The sequence below is a fragment of the Erythrolamprus reginae genome, chromosome 2, assembly GCF_031021105.1.
Source record: "Erythrolamprus reginae isolate rEryReg1 chromosome 2, rEryReg1.hap1, whole genome shotgun sequence".
Lineage (NCBI taxonomy): Eukaryota > Metazoa > Chordata > Lepidosauria > Squamata > Dipsadidae > Erythrolamprus > Erythrolamprus reginae.
The window spans coordinates 173,773,373-173,792,619 of record NC_091951.1 but is presented as its reverse complement, the minus strand read 5'-3'; the positions used below and the strand labels follow the sequence as shown (position 1 = coordinate 173,792,619).

General features: G+C 41.4%; 1 protein-coding gene across 1 annotated transcript in view; it reads left to right on the top strand.

Moving 5' to 3' along the window:
- Positions 1-13,277: 13,277 nt before the first annotated feature.
- ANKFN1 (ankyrin repeat and fibronectin type III domain containing 1) overlaps positions 13,278-19,247 on the top strand; it is a 144,759-nt gene continuing 138,789 nt past the window's right edge. The window contains exon 1 of the mRNA XM_070736009.1: positions 13,278-13,415. The gene's annotated coding sequence lies outside the window, so the exon portion shown is untranslated. The remainder of the gene's footprint in view (positions 13,416-19,247) is intronic.

The following is a 19,247-nucleotide window of genomic DNA, read 5'->3' as shown; positions in this document are numbered from 1 at the left end:
GGCAAATCAGTCCAACTAGATTGAGGCACAGTTATTAATTTCATTCCCCCTCCCCCTCTTTTCTTGACCTCCATTGATGATATTTGTTTTTCCACGCATAAATATATTAAGATTTGGTAAACTAATGTATAAAATGGCAGCAATATCTGTCTAAATAAATTGCAGAAATAAGAAATCAGGAGCCCTGCATTAGTGAGAGAGCAGAAAGAAGAAACAGAAGGATGAAAGGGGTGAATTATTTGGTGTGGGGATAGATTCAGGAGTTCTGTGTACGGTTCAAAGGAGTCATATTAGATTTTCTAGCTTGGGATGTTTCAAGTGCATCACTGTAAATAGATTAGATTCCTATAAAGAAATTGTCCCACATAAGAGAATCATTTCCAGCCTGCATGCTAACCAGCACCACCTCCGCAAAGGGGGAGGGACTAAAGGTAAAGGTGGAAAGTATCAAACGAAGACCCTCACCCAAGAGTTTTATTTCTATAATCTGCAAATGCCTGGAAGAAATTCAAGGGCAACGATCTTTTTGCTTGACTTTGAGAAAGAAAAATATCCTTCATTCCTCATTTTCTTGGCCTCCAGTAGAATATGTGCTTTTTGGACTTGGGGCGACACAATGGCAATGTTCTGATATTTGAGAGGCTCCTACAAAGATGAGGGAGTCAATCTCTTTTCCAAAGTACCAGAAGGCAAGGCAAGAAACAATGGTTAGAAACTAACCAAAGAGAGACGCAACCTAGAATTAAGGAGAAATTTCCTAATAGTGAGTGCAAGTAACCAATGGAACAGTCTGCCTTCAGAAGTTGTGGGTGCTCCATCACTTGGGGCTTTCAAAAAGGGACTGAGCAACCATTTGTCCGAAATAGTATAGAGTAGTGATGGCTAACCTTTTACATCATTGCGTGCCAACCTGCTTGCCGGAAATGGCACACAAAACCATCCCACCTAGGGCATGCATGTGCAGGGGAGGCAGCATGGGGTGGTCAAGCATGTTGGTGGCACACGAGCCGTTGCCCTAGCTCAGCTCCAATGTACATGTGTGTGCTGGTCAGCAGATTTTTGGCTTGCACAGATGCCCTGGGAGGGTGTTTTTGGCTTTCTGGGAGCCTCCAGGGGGATGGGGGCAGGGGTGGGCAGCAGGCAGGACAGGATGGAACGCGGAAATGAAGATGCATGTGCAACTCCAGCTGATTGGCAGCTGTCACTTCCTGGAATACTGGTCTTGACTCGGTTCTCCTTTTTTCCCCTGCTGCTGCTCCTGCATCTGGGCTCTTTGCTTTTTTCCTCTTTCCTCCTTCCTGGCCTCAGACGAGCTTCCCTCACTCCTGCCTGGCTCCCCTCCAGCCTCACGTGGCCACCTCCCACCTGAGGTGCAAGCAGAAGGCATGGGTGGAAGCGGTGCTGGCAGCATTTATGCTTCTGGCACCACCCATTCACCTAGCTATTCAGTCTGAGACGGAGGGCGACCCAGGAAGGAGACCGCAGGAAACACAAAGCAAATTGTCACACTAGCGAGCGACACTAGCAAGGTTGTAAGTCGAGGATTTAATAGTTCACTTGAACGATGATGACCGTTCAATCCACTCCCACCTGGTCAAATTGCCGGCAAGCCACACCTACCCAGTCACATGACCATTAAGCTACACCCACAAAATAAACCACACCCACAGTGTGGCAGTAAAAATTTGGCTGCCCATTACTGGATGGGGGAGGGTGCTTTTACCCTGCCCTGGCTCGAAGGAAGCCTTTGGAGCCTGGGAAGGGCAAAACACGAGCCTACTGTGCCCACCAGAAGTTGGGAAACAGGCAGTTTCCAGCCTCCAGAGGGCTTCCAGGGGGTGTGGGAAGCTGTTTTCACCCTCCCCAGGCATTGAGTTATGGGTGTGGGCATTCGCACATGCGCAATACCACACGCCCACACTTTTTAGGCATCCAAGGGAAAAAAGGTGCACCATCACTGGTCCAGACTCCAGAATGTATAAAGGTACTTTGAATTTATGCTGGAAATGTGAACCAATGTGAGATTATATTATATTATATAAGATAGGTGTGTAAAAAAGCCTCTCCCCCAAAATATTCGGATACAGATATATACATTAATTCAGAGACTTTTCTGTGGAGATGGATAATCAACCAGGAAAGATTTGTTGGTTTTATATATGATAATTGTGATGAGATTACTGTATGCACAAAAGTGGAAAGGTTCAATCCTACTCGCAACAGAGGGATGATTAGTGAAGATGATGGAACTTAACCGAGATGGCTAAATTAAGTTCCTTGATTAGAGAAAAGACAGAATCTACATATATGATTAACTGGAAACCTTTTATAGATATTTTACATGAAACAGAAAAAAACCCACCAATAACTTGTGGTTTTTATGATTAGGGGGGAAAATTACATAACAGAAAAAATGCAGGGTTTTTTAAAAAAAATGTTATTAATTTTTTAATAATAGCAAATACACACTACATAAAACACAGTGCAGTGTGCTCCCACCACTTGATATCATTCATTCAGACCCCTCCACCAAAATGAGGGTGCACCTTTTTAATATCATTTTAAACCAAGAACATTACAATATTTACACATTATAGAGTGATTATGGTTTATTCTTTATAACTTGGTCTCGAATTCTACTAACCATATAACCTCTAACCCTGTCCCATCTTCCCATCAGTTCTTTCACTTTATTTTCATTAATCATATTCATATTTATATCCATAATTTCAAACCGAATGTGTTCCACCATGAACCGGTACCAATTTTGTACTGTCCATTTTGTTGCATCCTTCCAACATAAAACTATTAACCCTTGGGCATTTTCTTTTTAAATTATTTTTATTTATTTTAATAATGAAAAAAACAGAACAAGACATACAAACAAACTTTCAAATATAAAACAAACACAAAGTGAATCAGCTTAATACGTTACAATTCTGTTTTCAACTATTCATTCTTTTTCTTAGACATTAATTCAATTCTTTTTTCTTTTCTATCCAACTACCATATTTTTCGGTGTATAAGATGAGCCCTTTTACCTCAAAAAGGTGTGTAAAAAACAGATGCATCTTATACACTGCAGCAACTATCCCCAAGGCCGCCCGGCAGTCATCGGCTGGAGGCTGGTGGCTTGGCCCCGGGGATGAGTGGGGCACATGACAGCAGCTTTGGAGAAGCAGGTGGGAGTCACCTCAATGCATCCAGCCAGCGGAGGAGCCCGTGGGATGGCTTTGATCATCTGACGGGATGGGGCTCGACTCTATCTTCCCCCTCCGCAATCTCCTGTCTTCGGGGGCTGATGGAGCCAAGCCTGGTTCCGCCAGATGATCGAAGATGCCCCACGGGCTCCTCTGCTGGCTGGATACATTGAGGGGATGCTCCCCTGCTTCTCAGAATCTGCTGCCACACACCTCGCCTCAACTGCCCGGTGGTGGGTGTTCTGGGCATTCCTCCCAGGGTCCCTGCCGGCACTGCCCCAACAGTGGTGGTGGCTGTCACCAAGGCTGCCCGGCAGTCATCGGCTGGAGGCCAGTGGCTCAAACCCGGAGATGAGTGGGGCGTGTGGCATCTAGCCAGTGGAGGACCCCGTGGGACAGCTTTGATCATCCGGCAGGACGGAACTCAGCTCCATCAGTCCCCACCCCAAACTCCCACCTTCGGAGGTACCTTTGGGAAGGCGCAGCATTTGGGGAAGGTGCTCCGAGCAGAGGGCGCTAGCTGCAAAATTCCCGAGCTGAGGAAGCTTTGCTTGGAGTGCCTTTACTAACCGCTGCAACCTCTCAAAGGTGCCGCCAAAGGCAGGAGATTGGGGTGGGGCTGATAGAGCTGAGCCCCATCCCGTCAGATGATCGAAGCTGCCCCACAGGCTCCTCCGCTGGCTGCAAGCATTGAGGTGATGGCGAAGGCGCTCCAAGCAAAGCTGCCTCAACTCAGGAATTCTGCAGCTGACGCCCTCTGCTCAGGGCGCCTTTGCCAACCATTATGCCCTCTCAAAGGTGCCCCAAAGAAGTGGAGAGAAAGAAAGAAAAGGGAAAGAGAGAGGGAGGGAAAGAGGCGAAGGAAGGAAGGGAGGGAGGGAGGGAGATATTTCCCACAGAAAACACCAGGAGGCACAAACCCACCCCCTCATGGCTGGAGAGGTTACTATTACACTGTACACCAAGACAACTAGACACAATAACAGTTTTTTCCAGAACACCATCACTCTACTAAACAAATAATTCCCTCAACACTGTCAGACCTTTTACTAAGTCTGCACTACTATTACTACTAGGTTTTTTTCTCATCATTCCCATCACCCATTTCCTCCCACTTAGGACTGTATGACTGTAACTTGTTCCTTCTATCCTAATATTTTTATTGATATTGATTGTTTCTTCATTGCTTATTTGACCCCTCTGACAATCATTAAGTGTTGTACCACATGATTCTTGACAAATCTATATTTTCTTTTATGTACATTGAGAGCATCTGCACCAAGACAAATTCCTTGTGTGTCCAATCACATTTGGCCAATAAAGAATTCTATTCTATTCTATTCTATTCTATTCTATTCTATTCATTCTATTCTACTATTACTATTTAATACTACACCATTTGGTTCAGAATACTTTTTTCCTTGTTTTCCTCCTCTAAAATCTAGGTGCATCCTATACCCCGGTGCATCTTATGCACCGAAAAATACGGTATATAATTTCTCCCAAACTGTGTAGTAGTCTTTATATTGTTTATTCTGTAGTTCATATGTTAATTTGCTTCATTTAGCACAATCTAGCATTTTCCTAATCACCATTTCTTCATTTGGTATATTTTCCTTTTTCCAAGTTTGTGCCAACACTAATCTTGCTGATGTTAATATATGTGTTATCAGATATTAATCTTCCTTACTATGTTGTCCTCTAATTATTCCCAAAAGATACATTTCAGGTTTCATTTCCAGTTGATAATTTAACATTTCATTCAACCAGTTTTGAATCCTAGACCAATTTTTTTTTGCTTTCGGACATTTGTCACTTGGGCACTTTCTATAGCTGCTTCTTTAACTTCTCTAAATTCACCCATATCATTCCTTATTACTAATACTGTCATCTCCTTTGTAATCACCCATTTTATATTTAACATCCTATTAATTTTCTCTTGCACCGCTTTCCAGAATTTCTGCACTACCAAACACTCCCAAAACATGTGCATAAACACCCCTTTCTCCTGGCATCCATGCCAACAGGTACCCTTAACATTCTGATAAAAATACGGACGTTGTACAGGTATATGATACCACTTATGTAAAAGTTTTCTCCTCATTTCTCTAACTCTTATTCTTAATTTTCCTTATATTCTCCACTATATTCTTCATCTAAATGCAGGGCTTTTTTATAACTATAGAGTAAGGAATAATTTTATAATCATACTTGAATTTGTTGGGGAAAAATTGGAACTTCTCCTATCTCTTTTTATTTTTTCTTTCTGTAATATTTTCTTTTTCTGTATTTTCATTCCTTTCTTTTCTTTATTCTTTATTATTTTCTCTTAGTTCTTATCCTTTCTTTAAACCCTCTAGCAAAATTTATATTAATAAAACCAACCACGAATGACTTCATTGACTTACATCTCATATAAATTATTCTTGAATGCTTCGATGATCCTTAGCTCTGTGGACACTAATCTAATAATTTGTATTTTTGCTTGACAAGCTAACTCCATTTAAATTAGGTTAAAAGGAATAGAATGCTTTCCTGACTATCAGATCACCAGCTTAATCAGGCAAACTGTGAAGCTACTTTTAATTGGATATTTAATAGAGTTGGCTAAAATTGTGGTCTAATCCTAGAGTGCTCTCACTTCCATAGATAAAGCACCAATTGAGCACCCCTCCTGACACTGTTATTAGAAATCCTACAACCTAAGTGACATTCAAAGCATGCTATTTGTAATGCTTACACAATTCAATAAAACAGCAAGAAATTCAAAGCAGTTGAATTTTCTGTAATTCTCTCCTGAATTCATCGAAAGCCATTTTGCTTGCGCTCCTACCTGAAGTGGGTTTCCGCCCTTGAGACCATGTTCACAGCTTTTTAATTATTTCCAATCTAGCAGAATGTTAGACAGAAGTTATATAAAGATACTCTAAAGTCTGTCCCTCTCTCTGTCTGACAATAAAGAGAATGCTAAAAGAAAAGCTGAACTGTATCAAATTCCACGTGGAAAGACAAATAGAAGATGAAGTTCAAATAATGGTCCAGAAATATATAGAGAAAAGGAAGATAATCTCTAGATTCCACCCCCTCTCCAAATAAATTCTCTAATGCAGGGGTGTCAGACTTGATTTCATTGAGGACCTGATCATGGTTATGTTTGACTTCACGGGGCCAGCATGGGTGTGGCGGAGGGGGGGGCATAACAACTTGACATCATTCTTGTCAGGGGGGGGGGACTGTCGTGGCTTGAGTGTTCTGCTAGCAAAAATGGACTCCTGAGCTCCGTTTCGGCTGGTACATCCTCTTATAACCCTCTGCCAATGAAAACGTAGCTTGGAAGTGTGTATGCGCGGCCCTCCCAAGCTCTGTTTTTATTGGCAGATGCACAGCTCGCTGTGTCCTTCACTGTTTCCAGGCCGACCCTGTGGGACAAATCTAAGCTCCCAGATCACTGCTTTCCCTATTGGATACATCAGAGCAGGGGTCTCAGACTCAAGGGCCATAGGCCGAATTTGGCCCACAGGCCTTGAGTTTGACACTCAACATGATCCTTTTTAGCATAGCAGTTTCTACTCCACTTCTGATGGTATTGACCTGACATTTAAATGGATTCACAGCTTAGAGTGAATATCATATCCATCAAAGGTTACTGATCAAACTGAAAAACAAGGTGAGATGCTATAGAATTCCACACTGACCTTATAGAATCCAATAATTTTATTGAGGTGGATGGAGAGGTAGAGGGATATGTTTATCAAATATACAAGTGGCATGGAAACAGAGTTAACAGAGAACAGAAATGAATCCATTAAACAACATGAGCTGAAAATATCAGGATGAAATTTAAATGAGACAAATGCAACATTGTTGGGGAAACATACATATAATACACAGGTATGGAATGGCAGATATCTGCCTTGGGAGTACAATCTGAATGTGGGTCAGCAGTGTAAAAAATACAACCGCAGCATTAGACTAAAACGCAAGAAATAGCAGCTTTATGCTGGGCTGCTCAGAACTCACCTTCAATGTTGTATCTACTATAGTTCTGGGCACCACCCTTTATTTAGAACAGGCATTTCCAATCCACGGCCCTTGGGCCCTATGTGACCCTGCACAACTCATAATGCGGCCCTTCAAGATTATAAGCTTTGAACATTATTATGTGATTTATGTACATTAGCTATACCTTATATTTTATATCCACTCGAAAATAATTCCTCTTCACTCAATGCAGCCTAAGCAGGCCAAAAGGTTGGTTACCAATGCTTGAGAAGATGTACATACATACTGTACATACAGATAAGAGCAGTGAAGAGGCTCAAGAAACTTAAAAAAACTATCATGAGGCATTAAAGGAACTGGGAAAGCCTAGTCTTGAGGGTAAATAAAACCTTGGGGGGGGGGAGACCAAGGGCAGATATTGTAGCCCTTTTCAAATGGTTGAAACCATATCACACAGAATAAAACCATATCACACAGAATAATAGCATGACTTGCTGCTCCTTTCCAAAGTCCAGGACAAAGGATGATTTTTAATTACAAATGCAGATTCTCATTGTATATAGGAGGAAAAAACTTACTGACAATAAGTGTAATTCAGCAGAAGAACCAATTCTCCAGTGAGGTGATGGTGCTGCTTCTCCTTCATTGCATTGGCTACTGATTGGTTTCTGGATGTAATTCAAAGTGTTGGTTATGACCTATAAAGCATTGGCATTGGATCAGATTACTTACAGGACTGCCCCCTGCCGCATCAGTCCCAGCAACCGGTTAGGTCTCACAGAGTTGGCCTTCAACTAGACAACGTTGCCTGGCAGGACCTAGGGGAAGAGCCTTCTCTGTGGTGGCTCTGGCCCTCTGGAATCAGCTCTCCCCAAAGATTCGCACTGTCCCCACTCTCCTCGCCTTCCGCAAGAGTTTGAAAACTCATCTGTGCCACCAGCCTTGGGGCCACTAGAGTCTATTCCACTGGCTGATGAATGAAATGTATGTTTCTTTGTTTGAATGGGAATGATTGATTTTTTTAAAGTAACTTGGGTTTTAGATTAGCTAGTTTTAAATTTAATTGGATTTATTATTATTATTATTATTATTATTATTATTATTATTATTATTATTATTATTACCATTATTATGTCAATACAACACAGCAAAAATAATAATAATTGTTATTGTTATTATTATTATTATTATTATTATGTCAATACAATGCAGCAAAATAATAATAATAATTGTTGTTGTTGTTGTTATTATTATTACTATTATTATTTAAATTTGTATGCTGCCCCTCTCCGTAGACTCGGGGCAGCATACAAATTTAGGCTATTTTGTATTATTTTTATATATTGTAAACTGCCCTGAATCCTTGGAGAGGGGAGGCATATAAATCCAATAAAGAGATAGATAGAAACACAGAAACATAGAAACATAGAAGTCTGACGGCAGAAAAAGACCTCATGGTCCATCTAGTCTGCCCTTATACTATTTTCTGTATTTTATCTTAGGATGGATATATGTTTATCCCAGGCATGTTTAAATTCCGTTACTGTGGATTTATCTACCTCGTCTGCTGGAAGTTTGTTCCAAGGATCTACTACTCTTTCAGTAAAATAATATTTTCTCATGTTGCTTTTGATCTTTCCCCCAACTAACTTCAGATTGTGTCCCCTTGTTCTTGTGTTCACTTTCCTATTAAAAACACTTCCCTCCTGGGTAGATTAATTAATTCAAATGGTGGCTAGACAGCCATCTTTTGGGGGAATGATTTAAGATATATTTTTGTACTGAGCAAGAGGTTATAACCAATGACCCTAAATGGCTTTTTCCAGTTCTTTGATCTTTTCTGTGATCAAAGTTTTCTCCTTGCAGCTTTGTATGCTCAAATGAACCTACTGCTTTGCATGCTGTAGACCCCCTGGATCCCACCCATTGTAGCATGTTAGATGGCTTCATTTCAGTCTTCTTTTCAACTGGAGGCCCTTTCACATGGAGCTTTGCTGATGCTCCCAGATTGATACCTTGTTCCTTTGATCCCACACTATCAATATTGAGCAGCTCAGGTGCTTTTCCTTCTGCTCACATATAATGTAACTCCAATGACAGCTGCTGGAGTTTCAGAGTCTGGTTTCCCATTGATTAAAAAAACCCACCTACTGCTGCTTTTCTCTCCTTCATTTATTCTGTAACCGCTAAGCTGCTACCTCACCTGAGCATCATGCACTGAGCTTTGTTAGGTAGGTTTTTTGGGAGTGACAAAAAGGCTTGCCTGCGATGCTTAACAGATTCCATACTTGAGAAAGTAGCTGAACTTAGGACCAGCAACTTATCATATATTATAATAAGATGTTTATTTTTATTATTTATTTTTTATTTATTTTTATTTTATTTTATTCTTTGTCTAATATACAATACATATGAAAGGGAATAGACATTAAGTGATATATAAAAGATAGAAAGTGAAGAAGAAGAGAAGTAGGTGGGAAGGAAAGAATATACTGTATATGATAAAATGGAAAGGAAAGACAATTGGACAGGGGACGATAGGCACATCAGTGCACTTATATACGCCCCTTACTGGCCTCTTAGGAACCTGGAGATGTCAATCGAGGAGAGTCTGAGGGAGAAATGTTGGGGGTTGGGGGTTGACACTATTGAGTCAGGTAATGAGTTCCACGCTTCGATGACTCGATTGTTAAAGTCATATTTTTTACAGTCAAGTTTGGAGCGATTAACATTGAGTTTGAAGCTGTTGCATGCTCTTGTGTTGTTGCGGTTGAAGCTGAAGTAGTCGTTGACCGGAAGGACATTACAGCGAATGATTTTGTGGGCAATACTTAGATCTTGTTTTAGGCGCCGCAGTTCTAAGCTTTCAAGATCCAGGATAGTTAGTCTGTTTTCGTAGGGCATTCTGTTTCGGGTGGAGGAGTGGAGGGCTCTTCTGGTGAAGTATCTTTGGACGTTTTCGAGAGTGTTGATGTCTGAGATGTGGTGAGGGTTCCAGACAGATGAGCTATATTCGAGGATGGGCCTGGCAAAGGTTTTGTAGGCTCTGGTTAGTAGTGTGAGATTGCCAGAGCAGAAGCTAAGATGTGCTAGTGCTGGAGGCAAAAATGATACCAAAGTTATGAAATGATGGTTTTAAGCACATATTATCAAAGATTTTCAGTTACTTAAGGGCCCCGATCTATCTTTTAAAAACTCCAATTCTGAAAAAATCCAGGCTTTGGACATAAGATGACGGATGTTTTGTAACCCTATCCTAGGGCATTATGATAAGGAAAACTTCCTTGACTCGGGAAAAGGGTATAAAATAAGCAGTGAAGGGCTACCAAAATTTTTACTACCACACTGTGGGTGTGGCTTATGCAGGACGCCCTGCATTTGCACTGACAGATGTTGAAAGAAAATTTCAACATCTTTCAGTGCAAATTGGGTGTTCTGGTGTGGAACTCCATTTTCGCTACCCCAGTGCGTCCCCCCCCCCAGTCCAGGCAGTAACCCACCCCTGGAAATAGGGGTGAAATACTTCCAGTGCGCTTGTGCCTGTTGTTTGTCGGAGAGCCAGTTGCGAAGGCAGTGGGAAGTTTCATGTTCTGTGCATGCGCAAATAGTGGCACCCGTGTGGGTGGGCGGAGCCTCGTGCTGCCTTTGCAAATGGCTCTCCGACAGGCACGAGCGAACCAGGAGCATTTCCCCCTGTTATGGAATGATAGGAATTGCAATCAAACAATTCAAGGGCTACAGATGGGCCTTTATCACTACTTAAACCAAGCACAACCATGCACCCACTTGGAAGTTTTCCTTCTTGTCTTTTTCTCCTAAGTTCATTAGCTTCTTGACCTTAATTTTTCTTTCTGTTGCCTAACTGGGCCATTTGTTTTTTAACTTCTGAAACTCAGAGGAATCTTATAGTGTTTAGCTTTGCAAGCCTTGTCTTCATCAAGGACTTTCTCATCTCTTTATTTAGGAGATCGCAAAGGTGCTTTTTTAGCAGGCAACTGGACTTTGTTTCTCCTTGAAGATCTTTCACTTCTCATCCAAGAAGCCTCTTCAGTTCTGACTGAATGGTGGAGGATAGAAGGATTTACTGTATAATCCTTGCCGTCACCAGGTCGTTAGCACTTTCTCTGAGAGTTGTTGAGATTTTTCTGTGACCTCAGAGTCAGCTGAGTAGTGAAAATGGGTGTGGAATTGGAATTGCTGAAAGGGCTGTGTTCAGAAAGTGCTAGTGGTCAGATGGAATATAAATCCTTCCATGCTCCATCATTCAGTCAGAACTGAAGAAGCTTCTTGAATGAAAGGAAAAAGTCTTCAAGGAAAAACAAAGTCCAGTTGCCTCTTGCAAAAGCACCTTTTGGACAACCATGACCTGGATGACTGAGAATCTCCATATAGATATGTGAGATCCCATGCCTGTCTTTTAATTTTCCTCTCAAAATAGGTAGGAATATTCTGCTTTTTACTAAAGTGCTGAGATTCTAATCAATCCATTTTGTTCCATAGGACAACATAGAGCTTCTGTGTGTCAGTGGCCTATATCCTACAGTTCATTCCCCCATTTTGTTAAAGTATAGGGTGAAGTCTTCCATGGAGAAACCATGCCCCTGCAATGATCATTAAATAGCAGGCGGGCAAGGTGGATTCTTTAGGTTCCTAATTTGGTCCCAAAGTGCTTGGTTGATAACAATTAGTGCCACTCGCAGTCCTAGTTTTCAGATTCACAATTGCCTCTGTAGATTAAGATTGAATCTGCACCCCTAATTGAAATCTTAACTCTTTTCTTTTCAAGCATCCCGGCGTGAGAATCTGATATGACACTTTTACTTTATAGAATAAATCCTTTTTAGGAAACGCTGAACATGGGTCAGCAAACCTTTCAGAAAATACTGACAATTGTTGAGATAGGATTGTTCCCTGTTTCATAGGGTCTCCGCCCGTCTCCAATGATTCCCCACAATTGACATTGTGCCTTGCATAACTGAGCTCCCCCCCACCCGGATAAAAAAACATGAACAATATAAATTAATGTGGCAGACAATTGAAAATGGCAGGATTGGAAACAAATGTCCTAAAGGCTCTAAATTTTATTCTGTTGCTAGGTGCTTAAAATGACTCTTATGGTTGGTTGCAGCGAACCAAGAACGTATAGCACATCTTATTTCATCACGTTTATTTTAGATTTTAAAACACAAAACAAAAAAGGAGGCTGCCGCATTTTTAACGTTCTGCATTCCTTACAACCCTATTTCACCTACAATTGTTGTTTTCCCCAAATCTCTCATTTTACTCCAGCTCTTCTTTCTTGATCATATAGTTTTAAGGCAGCATGGCAAGGCACGGTTTGGGGCTTGCGCTACAGCTTCAGCATGAGGGTACCGACACTGATTTCATAACCTTCCCAAAGCTAATCTAATTAATGCTGACTGGAGGATCCGACTGTCAGGGTGATTTTGCAGATGTCCCGGTATGATGGATCCAGCACCTTGTTTTTTTAGCTGGAGTTCAGCCAGCTTCATCAGAACCTTTGGCAAATGAGAGATGGGATTGTGAACTGCTGGACCAACATCCAGGACCTGGACTTATGGATTTCACATAAAACTAAGTGTTTTTAAATGGCAACTCTAATGCCTCTTTGATCTGTCTGGGTGGCAATTGCTTACAATCCTGTTTTCTCTCCTTTTTTTATTATTACTCTTTTTCCTTTACTCTGGACAATGAGTACTTTTTTTCCCCCTCCTTTCCTACTCACTTGCTGGGCTGATCAGTTGTGAAAGACAGAGAGTGAGAGAGAAGCAAGAGGATAATAGCATATAGCATCATATAGCCGGGGGCTTCCTTAACAACACAAATAAGACTCTTTGATAGCCGGTCTCGGCTACAGTGCTAGGGGGGCACCAACTGTTCAAGAATCCAGTAGTGTTTGTTTGGATATTGTCTTTGTGTTGCTGCAAAGCATTTTTTCCCCCTTCCTTCTTTTCTTTTTCCTTGCTTTGTGTTTTGGAAAAGCTTTCACCCTGGCAGGCTTCAACTCCAGCAATTGCTCATAGCCAATATGTATGTATGTTTGTTTTTAATTAGTCACTCATTGTGGGGAAGAGATCCGGAGCCTCTGTGTCCAGAAGCTTAATCACACTAGAGAAATCAATGTGATCTTACTGAATGAACACCGTGGACCGTTAATTTACTTCTCTTCAGCTTCATAATATAAAAACACCGGTGAGTGATCTTTTATTCCTTCTCGTGCATGTCTTCTCGTTTACAGCAAGCAAAACTGGGGGAACAAGTGGAGGGGGGGAGAGAGGGAGAAACCTGGCAAATTGATGGACCTTGTAGTAGTATTATATAACGTCCTTCTACCTGTTGTGCATGCATCTTTCAGAACACCTTGTTAAACCACCACTGATATTCAGTGCTTTCCTGAGTTGCATAGGCTTGGCACATACCCCTGTGGATTGATGCAAGCACCAAATTTAGGAAATTCCCTCTCCAGGCTGAGTTAGAAAACTGTGTAGAAATTACTTGGCACGAGAGACAGACTACTTTGCCGACAGTTAGCATTCAGGTTATACCTATCTGAATATATACTGGCATATGATACATCTATGTGTTATAAGAAACCTCCCCTGACTTCTTCCAAAGGATGTCTGATCGGCATGATGTTTCCAGCCTATATTTTGTGCTGTGGATCGTAAGAGTTGATTTGTGCTTAATTGTAGTGATGATTAGAAACGCAGCATGCAGGGTGGGTTGCTTCCTCCTGCCCCCATTAAAACAGTGTCAGGTTTCTGCAATAGTTAAGCTACTGAAATATTTACTACGGTTATTGCTGCTTTATTGCAGTAATGCTTAATTTTTCCACGGAAGGGGCAAGCACCAAAAGAATGGTGGCTAAATGCAATTAGCACATCGGCAACTGAGATGCATGTTCCCCCTGCTGTGTTCCACAGATATCCCGGCTATCTGACAATTTCCCCAGATCTGATTATAGCATTGAATAGCCTGGAACACAAGCACAAGGAATCGTTTGGGATGGTGCCAGTTCTCACCTGGGACCCACTCCTGATAGAGCTGGTGTCTCCAGTGATGAAAGCCCTCCAGTGCATTGACTCATTGCTCCATCTAGCGTTGGCTGTGGCTAGCTTGTGCAATGAAGTCGTGCCAGGTTTTCTTTCCACCAAGCAGTGATCTCAGGGAAGAAGGTCTGTTGCCAGAACAAGGTGTTCAGAACCCAACTATATCTGCTGTACCCTGTGCGTGAAACTCCTCGGCGTTCCCCCGTACCACAAAAGTAGTACGAAGAGAGGAAAGCATGCATGTGCTCGTGCAGCTAGCAAGCCTGAGAAACGGGAGAAAAATTAAAGCAGCTCCATTCTTACTGGTTGAAATGGTGAGGGGGGGGGGGTTAAGGTGTTCTTAGGAAGGCACATGAGGGGAATGTGAGTGAAGGTTGGGAAGCAATTGATGGAAAGGAGAAAGGGGAGCCAGTAATCCTCTACAAAATACAACATTGGGTTGAGATACATTTCGTTTGAGGGTTTAAGAGTTTTGACTACCACAGCTACACCCAGCTGAAAAAGGAAGCATGGATTCCATACTACATGGCATCGGGCCAGATTACTTGCGGGACCGCCTTCTGCCATATGAATCCCAGCGACTGGTTAGATCCCAAAGAGTTGGCCTTCTCCAGGTCCAGTCAACCAGACAATGCCGTTTGGCGGGACCAAGGGGAAAAGCCTTCTTTGTGGGGGGCCCAGCCCTCTGGAATCAGCTCCCCCAAGATATTTGCACTGCCCCCACCCTCCTCGCCTTCCACAAGAGTCTTAAGACTCATTTATGTCACCAGGCTTAGGGTAATTAGATCTTGGCCCCCTGGCCAATAAATGTGATGTATGGCTGGGTTTTGAATTTGTTTGTTTGATTTTAATATATTGGGGTTTTAGCTTACATAATTTTAAATTAATTAGATTTGTCTTTGTATTTACTATTTTATATTATATGCTGCGAGCTGCCCCGAGTCTTTGGAGAGGGGCAGCATACAAATCTAATTATTAATAATAATAATAATAATAATAATAATAATAATAATTATTATTATTATTATTATTATTATTATTATTATTATTATTATTATTATGATTATGGTGATGGTGATGGTGATGGTGATGGTGATGATGATGATAGACATATGAGTTCCATCACCCCCATGCAGTTGGTTGGATTTTATAGCCATGATTAGAAAGCATGATTGGCTTCCTCAATTAATGAATGTTGCTCATAGTCAAAACCACTATGGAATCATTAGATTTTAGAACTACATTAGGTTTTGCATATCTGTGGAACTTCTCAATAATCCAGGTCATGGATCAACTGGACTTTCTTGGGTTATTTTCCTCTTGAAAACAGTTTGCTTCTCATTCAGATGATTGCAAAGAACATATTCATTCAGTCAGAACTGAAGAAGCGTGTTGAATGAAAAGCAAAAGGTTTTCAAGGGGGTGAAGACTCAAGGAAGTCCAGTTTCCTTTTGGAAAAGCACTTTTTGGAATTAGATTTTACAAAGATTACTGTTACAAAGTTGTGTTTAAGTGGGTGCTGAATCAATTAGTTAAATACATCTATATCCTCATACATACCATAGTGTTCACTATGTAATGGATCATCTGTTATTAAAATAGGTTATCATAAAACCTGGAGGAGTTAGATAGGCACAGCTGAGGGCATAGAGATAGAGAGGATGAGGAACTTTCCTTCTTTGAAGTTCTTTAGCCATAACAATAGTAATAGCACTTAGACTTATATACTGCTTCATTGTGTTTTGCAGCTGTTTTTAAGTGGTTTACAGAGTCAGCATATTGCCCCCAACAATATGGGCTTTCATTTTACAGAGCTCGGAAGGAGGGAGTACTGAGTCAACCTTAAGCCAATGAGAATCAAACTCCTGGCAGTGGACAGTTAGCTTGCAATACTGCATTCTAACCACTGCACTACCACAATTGCACGCTAACTTACACTAGGGTCCAAACCTGTATCTGTTTAACTGGTAAAATTTTTTTAAATAAGTCCTACCAAATCAAAGGAGTTGCAGAAGTTGTTGATGTGCCAAATATTATTTATTTATAGAAATATATGTACCATTTTTATTTCAAGTGTTGAGATCCAGTGAGCTTCGAAATAACCTTTCAGCTTCCCAGTATAGGCTTGCTGCTGCTGATTTTCCAACTAGCAAAATATCAGGGAGGGGACAATTTTTACAAATCAGATGTTAATCTTTCTGAGAATAACACACATAACATACATTTCTACATAACTACACCCCAAAGGCAAGGAAAACCTCTGTCAAATAAAATGGAATGGAATGGAATAGAATAGAATAGAACAGAATAGAATTCTTTATTGGCCAAGTGTGATTGGACACCCACGGAATGTATCTTTGGTGCATATGCTTTCAGTGTACGTAAAAGAAAAGAGACATTTGTCAAGAATCATGAGGTACAACACTTAATGATTGTCATAGGAGTCAAATAAGCAATCATTACACAATCAATTTTAATATAAATCATAAGTATACAAACAACAAGTTACAGTCATACAGTCATAAAAGGGAGGAGATGGGTGATACGAATGATGAGAAGACTAATACTAATAGTAATGCCATTTTAATGAATAGTTTGATAGTGGTGAGGGAAATTTGTTTAGCAGAGTGGTGGTGTTCAGGAAAAAATGTTCTTGTATCTAGTTGTCTTGGTGTGCAGTGTTCTGTAGCGTTATTTTGAGGGTAGGAGTTGAAATAATTATGTTCAGGTTGCAAGGGGTCAGTAAATATTGTCACAGCTCCTCTCTCAGAGAGCTTAGCACTTCAGCATAAACACAATCGGTGATGACCTCCCTGGCTACTTCATGATCCAGAAGAGACTCATGGGGCCAGGCTGACAGCAAAATGAGCCCTGTCCACTTCCTCAGGAGCCACCAGTTCAAACCCATTCCAGAAAATGGGAGCTCTGCCGTTGGGGAACAGCCCCTCTTCTTGTCAATTCTGGATGAGGAACGCCTATCAGCTGCCACACTTTACATATAATTAGAATTAGATAATATTAAATGTAAATAACTTTACAACTTTCAAACCTCTGAAAGCATTCCCCTTAGGAGTTCATTGACACAGTTGTTAATTCCACAAAATGTATGCATTCTAAGTTTCCTTCACAGGATGACTTGCTCCAGATGCTCAAAATCATAAAATAGTCTTTCTGTGTTTTTGCAAGAATGTAAACACCGCAGAAAATGCATCTGTTTTCTTTTTTTTTCAGTTAGTCTGTTTCCCACTTACCTGTGTGGGTATGTTGAGCACTTCTGGGTTTTATCAAGCATGAGCCTAAGATTCCCCCCCCCCCAAAAAAAAAGGTTCCCTGTCCACACACAACTAACCTTTTAACTAACATTGGAAGTTTTCTTCAGAACGTATTGTACCTTCATGTGATTTCCATATGTTTATTTTATTGATTTGATTTGATTTGATTTTTAATGTCGCCCTCCGCCTTAGATTCAGGGCGGCTTACAACATAGTTAGTTTAGTTATAGTTTATTAGATTTGTATGCCGCCCCTCTCCAAAGACTCGGGGCGGCTCACAACATAACAGGGATACAATACATTACAAATCCAATAGTAGAAAGATTAAATCAATTTAAAAAACATTAATAATAACACAGTAAAATCCCTAACTATATATATAACATATAAAACATGTTAGCAATAGCACTTTTTAACAGAGCCAGCATATTGCCCCCACAATCTGGGTCCTCATTTTACCCACCTTGGAAGGATGGAAGGCTGAGTCAACCTTGAGCCGGTGATGAGATTTGAACCGCTGACCTTAGCAGTCAGCTTTAGTGGGCTGCAGTACTGCACTCTACCCACTGCGCCACCTCGGTTCATGTTTTTATGTGACTCGGTAAATAAGTTGTGAGTTAGGAGTCTGATTCCATGATCTGAGGCAACTATCTAGAAAAATATTGTTTCTTTGGCAATCTATGGGCAGGTTGCATAAATGAATATTTTTGCATAACGTAACTACAGGGAGCACATTAATCAAAATGGTGCTCTGGATGCTACATTTTTCTTCATAATGGATCTCTCCAAGGGTGCCTGTCTTACACATCTTTTTTTTTTTTAAAAAAACCATCAGATCCCCAGTTAGTCATAGTCAAGTAGCTGTAATTAGAGGTGAGAGAAATGATAATTTATTTATCCTCGTCAGATTCTATTAGTGAAGTAAATGAACTTAGGTGACTGCCTATCCCTTGAATCCAGACCGAGCTACCTAAAAAAGATAACAATTCCTCATATTCAGGAGATACCCTAAGCATACAACAGAATATGTGTGAATGCTAAGAGAATGCCAAATTGCTTTATAGAAATCAATGACCGTCTAGAACAGGGGTCTGCAACCTGCAGTTCCAGAGCCACATGTGGCTCTTTGGGCCCTCTGCTGTGGCTCCCTGTCAGGTGATCCCATCACTGACTGGCCCCGCCCCTCACCCTCCCCTCCCAGTCACTCCTTGCCTAGCGTGAGAAGGTAAGAGCAATGGCGGGGGATGGAGAAGTGACTGGGGCTGACTCTCCGGTGCTTCATTCTTGCTGGAGTTTCTTCCAGCCTTTGATACTAGCCCGACCCAACCATGACTGATGCCGGCCTCGCTTGGTTGGGTTGGTATCCGTGGGCTGGCAGGGTGTGAATGGGATCTGGGAGGAGGGGATGGTAGAAAGGGGAATGAGCAAGGTGAAAACCAAAGCCTTAGTGCAGGAGCAAAGAGGGCGTATATTTGCCTTTGGGCTCAAAGCGCCTCCCACCGCTTTGGACTCTAAGCTGTAAGTTGCTAGGGGTGATTAGGACAGGGTCTCATTGGGACTCCATGTCGTAATGGGCTCCAGGAGGAGGAGGAGACACCATCTCCCCCAATGTGAAGCGCACTAAAGTTGACTATGCTGCGCAAGGCACTGCAAAAGTGCCTCATGGTCTGCAGTACCATGAGGCACTCTTGCAGTGGCCATGC